The following is an 11,505-nucleotide window of genomic DNA, read 5'->3' on the forward strand; positions in this document are numbered from 1 at the left end:
TTAACTTTTTTTTTAATTAGGTAATTTCCTCAATTACCTTTCCAATGCTATCCAAAAAGTCCCCAATACACTCCCCCCCCAGTCCCCCCACCCACTCACCCCCACCCCTTGGCCCTGGCATTCCCCTGTACTGGGGCATATAAAGTTGGCAAGTCCAATGGGTCTCTCTTTCCAGTGATGGCCTACTAGGAGATCTTTTGAAACGAATGCAGCTAGAGACAAGAGCTCTGGGGTACTGGTTAGTTCATAATAATGATCCACCTATGGGGTTGCAGTTCCCTTTAGCTCCTTGGGTACTTTCTCTAGCTCCTCCATTGGGGGCCCTGTGATCCATCCAATAGCTGACTGTGAGCATCCACTTCTGTGTTTGCTAGGCCCCGGTATTGTCTCACAAGAGACAGCTATATCTGGGTCCTTTCAGCAAAATCTTGCTAGTGTATGCAATGGTGTCAGCGTTTGGAAGCTGATTATGGGATGGATCCCTGGATATGGCAGTCTTTAGATGGTCCATCCTTTCTTCACAGCTCCAAACTTTATCTCTGTAACTCTTTCCATGGGTGTTTTGTTCCCAATTCCAAGAAGGGGCACAGTGTCCACACTTTGGTTTTCGTTCTTCTTGAGTTTCATGCGTTTAACAAATTGTATCTTATATCTTGGGTATCCTAAGTTTTTGGGCTAATATCCACTTATCAGTGAGTACATATTGTGTGAGTTCCTTTGTGAATATGTTACCTCACTCAGGATGATGCCCTCCAGATCCATCCATTTGCCTAGGAATTTCATAAATTCATTCCTTTTAATAGCTGAGTAGTACTCCACTGTGTAAATGTACCACATTTTCTGTATCCATTCCTCTGTTGAGGGTCATCTGGGTTCTTTCCAGCTTCTGGCTGTTATAAATAAGGCTGCTATGAACATAGTGGAGCATGTGTCCTTCTTACCGGTTGGAACATCTTCTGGATATATGCCCAGGAGAGGTATTGCTGGATCCTCTGGTAGTATTATGTCCAATTTTCTGAGGAACCGCCAAACTGATTTCCAGAGTGGTTGTACCAGCTTGAAATCCCACCAACAATGAAGGAGTGTTCCTCTTTCTCCACATCCTCGCCAGCATCTGCTATCACCTGAATTTTTGATCTTAGCCATTCTGACTGGTATGAGGTGGAATCTCAGGGTTGTTTTGATTTGCATTTCCCTGATGATTAAGGATGTTGAACATTTTTTCAGGTGCTTCTCTGCCATTCGGTATTCCTCAGGTGAGAATTCTTTGTTCAGTTCTGAGCCCCATTTTTTAACGGGGTTATTTGATTTTCTGGAGTCCACCTTCTTGAGTTCCTTATATATATTGGATATTAATCCCCTATCTGATTTAGGATAGGTAAAGATCCTTTCCCGATCTGTTGGTCGTCTTTTTGTCTTATTGACGGTGTCTTTTGCCTTGCAGAAGCTTTGCAACTTTATGAGGTCCCATTTATAGATTCTCGATCTTACAGCACAAGCCTTTGCTGTTCTATTCAGGAATTTTTCCCCTGTACCCATATCTTCGAGGCTTTTCCCTACTTTCTCCTCTATAAGTTTCAGTGTCTCTAGTTTTATGTGGAGTTCCTTAATCCACTTATGTTTGACCTTGGTACAAGGAGATAGGAATGGATCAATTCGCATTCTTCTACATGATAACCGCCAGTTGTGCCAGCACCATTTGTTGAAAATGCTGTCTTTTTTCACTGGATGGTTTTTGCTCCCTTGTCAAAGAGCAAGTGACCAAAGGTATGTGGGTTGATCTCAGGGTCTTCAATTCTGTTCCATTGGTCTACTTGTCTGTCGTTATACCAGTACCATGCAGTTTTTATCACAATTGCTTTGTAGTACAGCTTTAGGTCAGGCATGGTGATTCCTCCAGAGGTTCTTTTATCCTTGAGAAGTATTTTTGCTATCCTAGGTTTTTTGTTGTTCCAGATGAATTTGCAGATTGCCCTTTCCAATTCGTTGAAGAATTGAGTTGGAATTTTGATGGGGATTGCATTGAATCTGTAGATTGCTTTTGGCAAGATAGCCATTTTTACAATGTTGATCCTGCCAATCCATGAGCCTGGGAGGTTTTTCCATCTTCTGAGATCTTCTATAATTTCTTTCTTCAGGGACTTGAAGTTCTTGTCATACAGATCTTTCACTTCCTTAGTTAGAGTCACGCCAAGGTATTTTATATTGTTTGTGACTATTGAGAATGGTGTTGTTTCCCTACTTTCCTTCTCTGCTTGTTTATCCTTTGTGTACAGAAAGGCCATTGACTTGCTTGAGTTAATTTTATATCCAGCTACTTCACCGAAGCTATTTATCAGGCTTAGGAGTTCTCTGGTGGAATTTTTAGGGTCACTTATGTATACTATCATATCATTTGCAAAAAGTGATATTTTGACTTCTTCTTTTCTGATTTGTATCCCCTTGATCTCCTTTTGTTGTCTAATTGCTCTGGCTAGGACTTCAAGTACAATGTTGAATAGGTAGGGAGAGAGTGGGCAGCCTTGTCTAGTCCCTGATTTTAGTGGGATTGCTTCCAGCTTCTCACCATTTACTTTGATGTTGGCTACTGGTTTGCTGTATATTGTTTTTATCATGGTTAGGTATGGGCCTTGAATTCCTGATCTTTCCAAGACTTTTATCATGAATGGGTGTTGGATTTTGTCAAATGCTTTTTCAGCATCTAACGAGATGATCATGTGGTTTTTGTCTTTGAATTTGTTTATATAATGGATTACATTGATGGATTTTCGTATATTGAACCATCCTTGCATCCCTGGGATGAATCCTACTTGGTCAGGATGGATGATTGTTTTGATGTGTTCTTGAATTCGGTTAGCGAGAACTTTATTGAGGATTTTTGCATCAATATTCATAAGGGAAATTGGTCTGAAGTTCTCTATTTTTGTTAGGTCTTTATGTGGTTTAGGTATCAGAGTAATTGTGGCTTCATAGAATGAGTTGGGTAGAGTACCTTCTGACTGTATTTTGTGGAATAGTTTGTGAAGAACTGGGATTAGTTCTTCTTTGAAGGTTTGATAGAATTCTGCACTAAACCCATCTGGTCCTGGGCTTTTCTTGGTTGGGAGACTATTAATGACTGCTTCTATTTCTTTAGGGGATATGGGACTGTTTAGATCATTAACCTGATCTTTATTTAACTTTGGTACCTGGTATCTGTCTAGAAACTTGTCCATTTCATCCAGGATCTCCAGTTTTGTTGAGTATAGCCTTTGGTAGAATGATCTGATGGTGTTTTGGATTTCTTCAGGGTCTGTTGTTATGTCTCCCTTTTCATTTCTGATTTTGTTAATTAGAGTACTTTCCCTATGCCCTCTAGTTAGTCTGGCTAAGGGTTTATCTATCTTGTTGATTTTCTCAAAGAACCAGCTCCTCGACTGTTTGATTCTTTGAATTGTTCTTCTTGTTTCCACTTGGTTGATTTCACCCCTGAGTTTGATTATTTCTTGCCGTCTACTCCTCTTGGGTGAATTTGCTTCCTTTCGTTCTAGAGCTTTTAGGTGTGTTGTCAAGCTGCTAATGTGTGCTCTCTCTAGTTTCTTTTTGGAGGCACTCAGCTATGAGTTTTCCTCTTAGAAATGCTTTCAGTGTGTCCCATAAGTTTGGGTATGTTGTGGCTTCATTTTCATTAAACTCCAGAAAGTCCTTAATTTCTTTCTTTATTCCTTCCGTGACCAAGGTATCATTGAGAAGAGTGTTGTTTAGTTTCCACGTGTGTGTTGGCTTTTTATTATTTATTTTGTTATTGAAGATCAGTCTTAGTCCATGGTGATTTGATAGGGTGCATGGGACAATTTCAATATTTTTGTCTATATTGTGGCTTGTTTTGTGACCTATTATGTGGTCAATTTTAGAGAAGTTACCTTGAGGTGCTGAGAAGAAGGTATATCCTTTCGTTTTAGGATAAAATGTTCTGTAGATATCTGTCAGATCCATTTGTTTCATAACCTCTGTTAGTTTCACTGTGTCCCTGTTTAGTTTCTGTTTCCATGATCTGTCCATTGGTGAAAGAGGTGTTTTGAAGTCTCCCACTATTATTGTGTGAGGTGCAATGTGTGCTTTGAGCTTTACTAAAGTATCTTTAATGAATGAGGCTGCCCTTGTATTTGGTGCATAGATATTCAGAATTGATAGTTCCTCTTGGAGGATTTTACCTTTGATGAGAATGAAGTGCCCTTCCTTGTCTTTTTTGATGACTTTGGGTTGGAAGTCAATCTTATCAGATATTATAATGGCTACTCCAGCTTGTTTCTTCATACCATTTGCTTGGAAAATTGTTTTCCAGCCTTTCATTCTGAGGTAGTGTCTATCTTTTTCTCTGAGATGAGTTTCCTGTAAGCAGCAAAATGTTGGGTCTGTTTCTGTAGCCAGCCTGTTAGTCTATGTCTTTTTATTGGGGAGTTGAGTCCATTGATATTAAGAGATATTAGGGAGAATTAATTGTTGGTTCCTTTTATTTTTGTTGTTAGAGTTGGTGTTCTGTTTTTGTGGCTGTCTTCTTTTAGGTTTGTTGAGGGATTACCTACTTGCTTTTTCTATGACGTGGTTTCTGTCCTTGTATTGGTTTTTTTCTGTTATTATCCTTTGAAGTGCTGGATTCGTGGAAAGATAATGTGTGAATTTGGTTTTATCGTGGAATACTTTGGTTTCTCCATCTATGGTAATTGAGAGTTTGGCTGGGTATAGTAGCCTGGGCTGGAAATTGTGTTCTCTTAGTTTCTGTATGACATCTGTCCAGGCCCTTCTGGCTTTCATAGTCTCTGGTGAAAAATCCGGTGTAATTCTGATAGGCTTGCCTTTATATGTTACTTGACCTTTTTCCCTTACTGCTTTTAGTATTCTATCTTTATTTAGTGCATTTGTTGTTCTGATTATTATGTGTCGGAAGGAATTTCTTTTCTGGTCCAGTCTATTTGGAGTTCTGTAAGCTTCTTGTATGTTCATGGGCATCTCTTTCTTTAGGTTTGGGAAGTTTTCTTCTATAATTTTGTTGAATATATTTGCTGGTCCTTTGAGTCGAAAATCTTCATTCTCATCTACTCCTATTATCCGTAGGTTTGGTCTTCTCATTTTGTCCTGGATTTCCTGTATATTTTGAGTTAGGATCTTTTTGGATTTTGTATGTTCTTTGATTTTCGTGCCGATGTTCTCTATGGAGTCTTCTGCACCTGAGATTCTCTCTTCCATCTCTTGTATTCTGTTGCTGATGCTTGTATCTATGGTTCCAGATTTCTTTCCTAGTGTTTCTATCACCAGTGTTGCCTCAATTTGTGTTTTCCTCATTGTTTCTACTTCCCTTTTTAGGTCTTGGATGGTTTAATTCAATTCCATCACCTGTTTGGTCTGGTTTTCCTGCAATTCTTTAATGGATTTTTGTGCTTCCTCTTTAATGTCTTCTACCTGTTTAGCAGTGTTCTTCTGCAATTCTTTAAGGGATTTTTGTACTTCCTCTTTAATGTCTTCTACCTGTTTAGCAGTGTTCTCCTGCAATTCTTTAAGGGATTTTTGTGCTTCCTCTTTAATGTCTTCTACCTGTTTACCAGTGTTCTTTTGTATTTCTTTAAGTGTGTTATTATAGTCCTTCTTGATGTCCTCTACCATCATCGTGAGATATGCTTTTAGAACCCGGTCTAGCTTTTCAGGTGTGTTGGGGTGCCCTGGACTGGGCGAAGTTGGAGTGCTGGGTTCTGATGATGGTGAGTGGTCTTGGTTTCTGTTAGTAAGATTCTTACGTTTACCTTTCGCCATCTGGTAATCTCTGGGGTTAGTTGTTATTGTTGTCACTGTTTAAAGATTGGAGCAGACTCTGTGTTCCACTCACCAGAATTCTCAAAATCCTGTGGCGGGGGTCGTGGGTAGCTGGCGGGTGTCAGCCGACCCTGCGCTCTAGCTACCCAGGTGCTGGTCAGGCCGGAAGAGGCCTGTGGTCCTACTCAGACCGGTTTTCTGCTTCCCTAACTAATGCAGTCTCAGGTCCCTCGCGCAATTGGATTGGAGCAGAAGCTGTGTTCCACTCACCAGAAGTCTTAAGATCCTGTTGAGGGTGTTGTGGGTAGCTGGTGAGTGTCAACCGACCCTGCGCCCTAGCTACCCCGGTGCTGGTCTGACTGGAAGAGGCTTGTGGCCCTACTCAGGCCAGATTTCTGCCTCACCAACCAAAGCAGTCTCAGGTCTCGCGCGATTGGACTGGAGCAGAAGCTGTGTACCACTCACCAGAAGTCTCAAAATCCTGTGGTGGATGTCGTGGGTAGCTGGCGGGTGTCAGCAGACCCTGCGCTCTAGCTACCCAGGTGCTGGTCAGACCCGAAGAGGCTTGTGGCCCTACTCAGGCCGGTTTTCTCCCACATCAGGTTTTATCCCTTTACTTTTAGCTAAGCTTTTGTTACAGTAATTTGTTTAAAATTCATAAATATTATAATATAATTTGTTATAATTCAAAAACACTATAGCAAATACTTATCATTATAATAGTGCATTATAATTTATTAAATCTAGATTTCTCTTTGCCATTATTGAAGTGTGAAATGCTCTTGTAAGGAAAGGGTATTTATTTATAATTATTCTTTGTACAATTCTGACATCTAAAAATAGAGCCAGTGTCAGCTATTTAAGTTTCAACTGTGATGAGTGTAGAGGCGTCAGCATCCATCCATCCATCTATCATCACGTCAAGATTTGGGTGGAGTGGGAAGAATCTAAGTTTTATTTGCATTTGGAGACAAGACAAATGGCTGCACGAATCTCAATCTTAAACTAGAATTTAATGAAAACTTCCTCTCCCCTGTAATTACACATATTACTGAGGAGTATGCATATAATAATACGTTTGATCTCTGTTGATTAGTGTCTTAGACAGTGCAACTGAAGCTAAGTCTGACCCAAGATATCCTCTTGACCTCCTTCTCCTTTTTATGTGCTAGTGTAGGTAAGGTATATGCTATGATAACCAGCTTAACAGTTAGTATGGGGTTTCTCATCTCTATTAAGTTCACTGGACTATTTATTAACTCTCTATGGAATTTTTGTTCAGTGTAATAATTTTGCCTGTATATACATACTAAAATAACCTTCTGGTATAACAATGTCTAAAATGAAGAGATAAAAGAGTGACAGACTCATCCCCACTTCAAAAAAAAAAAAAAAAAAAGGCATGGTTGGGGGAATGTAGGATCAATAGGATCACTGCCACTCACTTAGCCAGTACTATTTACATAACTGCCAAAAATACAGATGTTTGCTGTTTCTAGATTAAAATTCTAGCAAAAGATGTAACATCTTTGTGTCTCAACCCAATTGAATATTAAAGTAAAATACTTGATTATATGAAAATCAAGACATGGCTGAGTTGAAAGTTTCCATTCTGAAATCAAATAATGATCATTAAAATTTTTCAGGGATTACACAATGTATAGGTAGGACTGTATTATTCTTTGGAAGGTAAAACAAACAAAACATATTTAGAAGTTCTTTATAACCATGGGATATAAATTCTAAATAAGAGTAACAAGCAGCCCTTATATATAATATAACCCCTTAAATATAATAATTTTACAAAGAAAAACTCAAACAAACAAAACATAGGTGTGGCTTAAACATAATTAGCTTTGGATGACAAAATGGATTTCAATAGTTAAGGTAAGTTAGGAATTAATTAAAAAAATAAATAAAACTCTCCCAAGGATGTAATGTTTAAATAAAAAGCTGAGAAACATGCAGGTATAGTTGCATGAAGTCAGAGAATATTTTTGACAGGAAACAGCATAAACCTGAAAAATAAATCTTTGCTGGTTGGAAGTGAAACAGAAACTGGGTCACTGTGGTTGGAGCAAAGAGACTTTGGTTATCAGATGTTGTTGAAGGATCAAAGAGTTCCACACATGCAGGCTATTATATTTAAGGATTGCCAGAGAGTATGGGCATGATGGACACCATTGGAAAGTAGTATGCAGAAGACTGACAGAATAGGATTGATGTTGATTTCTGGCACAGTGTAGTCTTCCAAACTATGTGACTCCCTGAACCCCCAAAATAGAACCTGTAATGACAGATGCCTGTGCAGGAGCCAAAGGCAATATCAGAGTTGAAAGGTGTTAAGCTTTACTTTCTTTCAATGAAACTGTCAGAAAAATACATTGTTGCTGAAAAATGCCAGGGCTGGCAAAATGTAGGAAGGCCTGCAAAGCTAAAGGAAAAGTGCAGGTGTGAGAATGCTACAGTAGGGAGATCGGGCACAAGGAGCTCCAGATGGTATATTTAAATGGGTGATGTACATCTGGCTACCAGCCTGGCACACAGCGACAAAGAATGCCCTTTTATGTGTATAAGATGCAACAAATGTAAATCTAGGTCGCATGGAGACAGCCCCCAAGCTTAGAAGATGAAGAAAAGCAAGTGGGAGGCATACTGGTATGATAAGTTCAAGAAAGGCAGTACTACAAAGAAAGGTCTATAAGAGATTCCTCTACTCTTAGGCTGGCTGAGCTGTTCCATGAGAAAAACTACCACAAAAAAATCCACTCTTTTTATGGATGTATGAAATGATGTAATATAAAAAAAAAGTGTGTTGAGGGCATTTATTTCAAATGCAGTTTTCTGGAACCTTAAAATTCAGACGACTTCAGTATCTATCATGGCCATGTAAAGTAGGACTAAGAAACGTTTCCTATTAGGTAGAGTCCCTTTGTTTTTTTTCTGTTACTATTGTTACATGCTGATGCTATTGGTATTGTGCATGGAATTTCATCTCACTTAATAGAAATATACCTACTGATGAAAAGTTTAGTTTGAATTTAACAGGTATGGCAAGTTGACTGTCATAGATTGGATGTCATAAAATTATGTATGTATTTGATATTCAATCCTGCTTCATTCATTATATATATTTAGGCTGTATTCTTATCAATATTAGTTGACAAGTGATAAAGCTGAAAATTAAAATGTTTCAAAATTTCAAAGATTGAAAATAATTGACTGAGGTGGGCTTAAGCCAGATCTCTGACTCAAAGACCATGTTTCCTTTTTTCATCACCATTCTCTTCATACTTAGTGCTTGTGGACCAAATAGACACCATTTGCTGTTACATCAAATGGGCACCCTCTTCTGAGTCTCAGTTTCATCATCTATTTCCTAGGTTTAAGTGTCTCATTGAATGACCTCATCTTATCACCTTGGAGTTCAAGGGACATGATAGCATAAAAGGAAGAAGTTAGTATGAGCTCAATGCTGTTCAACTCTCATAAACATTTGTATTAGCAGCAGTCTTCTTATGAATGGTCTGATTATAATATTTCATAGAGAGAAAGTAAGATATCAAGAAGTTAAGATTCCCGGGATGCTGATGTTCTGATCAAGCTTTTAATCCATTCCTGTGGATAGTCCCTTCTCTAATTTCGATGGTGAATGACAAAGGGAACCATGAAAAACTATTATCATCCACTGGCAGGGAAACATAGTGAATCCAAGCTGATAAATGCATATGTTCTACTAGATTGGCAAATACACCATTCAAGTTAAAAAGTAATACATATAGCTTTAGGGGAAAGAGAAATGGCAGAAGTTAAAGAGCATTAGCTACACTTCTCAAGGATGTAATTTGGTTCGCAGCACCAAAATCTTGGTTTACAACCATCTGTATCTCCAGTTCTAGGAAGTCTGACATCATCTTCTGGACTCTAGGAACAAAGCAACACACATGGTCAAAAAATCCATACACATAAAATAAAAATAAAAAGCTGTCTAAAAAGAAAAACAAAATTTATTATTATTTAGTTTATCAGTATATTTTTGCAAGAAAGGCGATGAGATGATTTATTTAAAACTAGGGAAAATTACTATGTTTATTTTACAATTTACTGTAAATTAATTTCAACAACATGGTTATATTCTACACTCAAGATTTTTATATTTGTAACAATTATTTATATATTAAAAATAAATAGTAAATTTACTTAGTTTGAGAGCTATGAATATATTTTCATCATAAATTTAAATTTCATTTTCAGGCACTGGAGGAGCCTCTCAGGAGACCGCTATATCAGGCTCCTGTCAGCAAGCTCTCTTTGGCATCCACAATAGTGTCTAGTTGGTCATCAATGGGAGGAGAAGCCCTTGGTCCCATAAAGGTTATATACCCCAGTATAGAGGAATGCCAGGGTCAGGAAGCGGGAGTGGGTGGGTTGGTGAGCAGAGGGAAGCAGGAGGGGATAGGGTGTTTTCAGAGGGGAAACTAGGAAAGGGGATAACATTTGAAATGCAAATAAAGAAAAAATCTAATAAAAATATAAATTTCAATATAAGCAAAATGCAAATATTTTAGAATTTTTTATATCTGTTGTCAAATAGAATTTACATATATTAATTCATCAGTTAAATAAAAGTAAAGCGCAAATTTAATGTTAAGTATAACTTGTAAATAGAAGTTACTTAAATAGGTTAGTTTTCTTTTATTTTTAAATGTGTTTTCATGAATTATTTTTAAAAACATAACACATAGTAATTCAGCATTCAATGAAAAATCCAGTTATCAGATTAAAGATAAGAACCAAACATAAGGAAGACATGGGTTATATAAAAGCATAGCATGTTAATCAGTTGCTGGAAGTGATTATGATGCTCAAATACCAGCTAAGTAATAATGTCTCAAAAGTACTTTTTTGTTTTGTTTTGTTTTGTTTTGTTTTGTTTTGTTTGTGTGTGTGTGTGTTTTGTTTTTATTTCTTTTCCCCGAGACAGGGTTTCTCTGTATAGCCCTGGCTGTCCTGGAACTCACTTTGTAGACCAGGCTGGCCTCAAACTCAGAAATCCCCTTGCCTCTGCCTCCTGAGTGCTGGGATTAAAGGCATGTGTCACCACGCCTGACTCAAAAGTACATTTTTATTAAAAGAAGAAATAAAATGAATATGTGTCACAACTGAAATAAATTATTTTTAATTATGTAAGAATATATTGTGAATATCTTATATTAAATGGTTAGTCAATAACTTGCCTGATGAAGGGAGTATCCCAGTATCTGTCTAAACTGTCTATTTTTCTTTCATTTATCTACATCTATTGTCTGGTATTTGGGATTTCCTGGAGGTACTGCAATACTAGGTCTATTTATGAAATGGTCAGAGCAAGTTACCATCAATTCGCTAAGCTCCAAAAAAATATACCTATTGTAGAGTCCTTAGGGTATGTTAGGTATTAACCTGATAAGAACACATACTACACTTGATCTTAGCAAAAAGGCAGAATAGCATCAGTTAAACATGGTTCTGAGTATGGTGTACAGTTGGAATAGTATTGGAATTGGTAAACTTGTCAAGGCAGATGGCCCTCTGCAGTGTGTAGACAGCATCCGTTTTTGAAGTCCTGAAAAAGAAAGAAAGTTGGAGACAATCGGAGCATTATTTATATCTAACTACTTCCATTGAAGCATCAGTCCTCTACTATTGGGCTTATTCCAAAGATTATCTAGTTTCTCA

The 11,505-nt window shown here is 37.8% G+C and overlaps 1 pseudogene; it reads right to left on the bottom strand.

Annotated features, from left to right (window-relative positions):
• Positions 1-11,100: 11,100 nt before the first annotated feature.
• On the bottom strand, positions 11,101-11,280 carry LOC115031248 (U2 spliceosomal RNA; annotated as a pseudogene).
• Positions 11,281-11,505: the final 225 nt, after the last annotated feature.

This window comes from Mus caroli, unplaced genomic scaffold, assembly GCF_978045245.1.
Source record: "Mus caroli unplaced genomic scaffold, Mus_caroli_1 scaffold_4, whole genome shotgun sequence".
In the NCBI taxonomy this organism is placed as follows: Eukaryota; Metazoa; Chordata; class Mammalia; order Rodentia; family Muridae; genus Mus; species Mus caroli.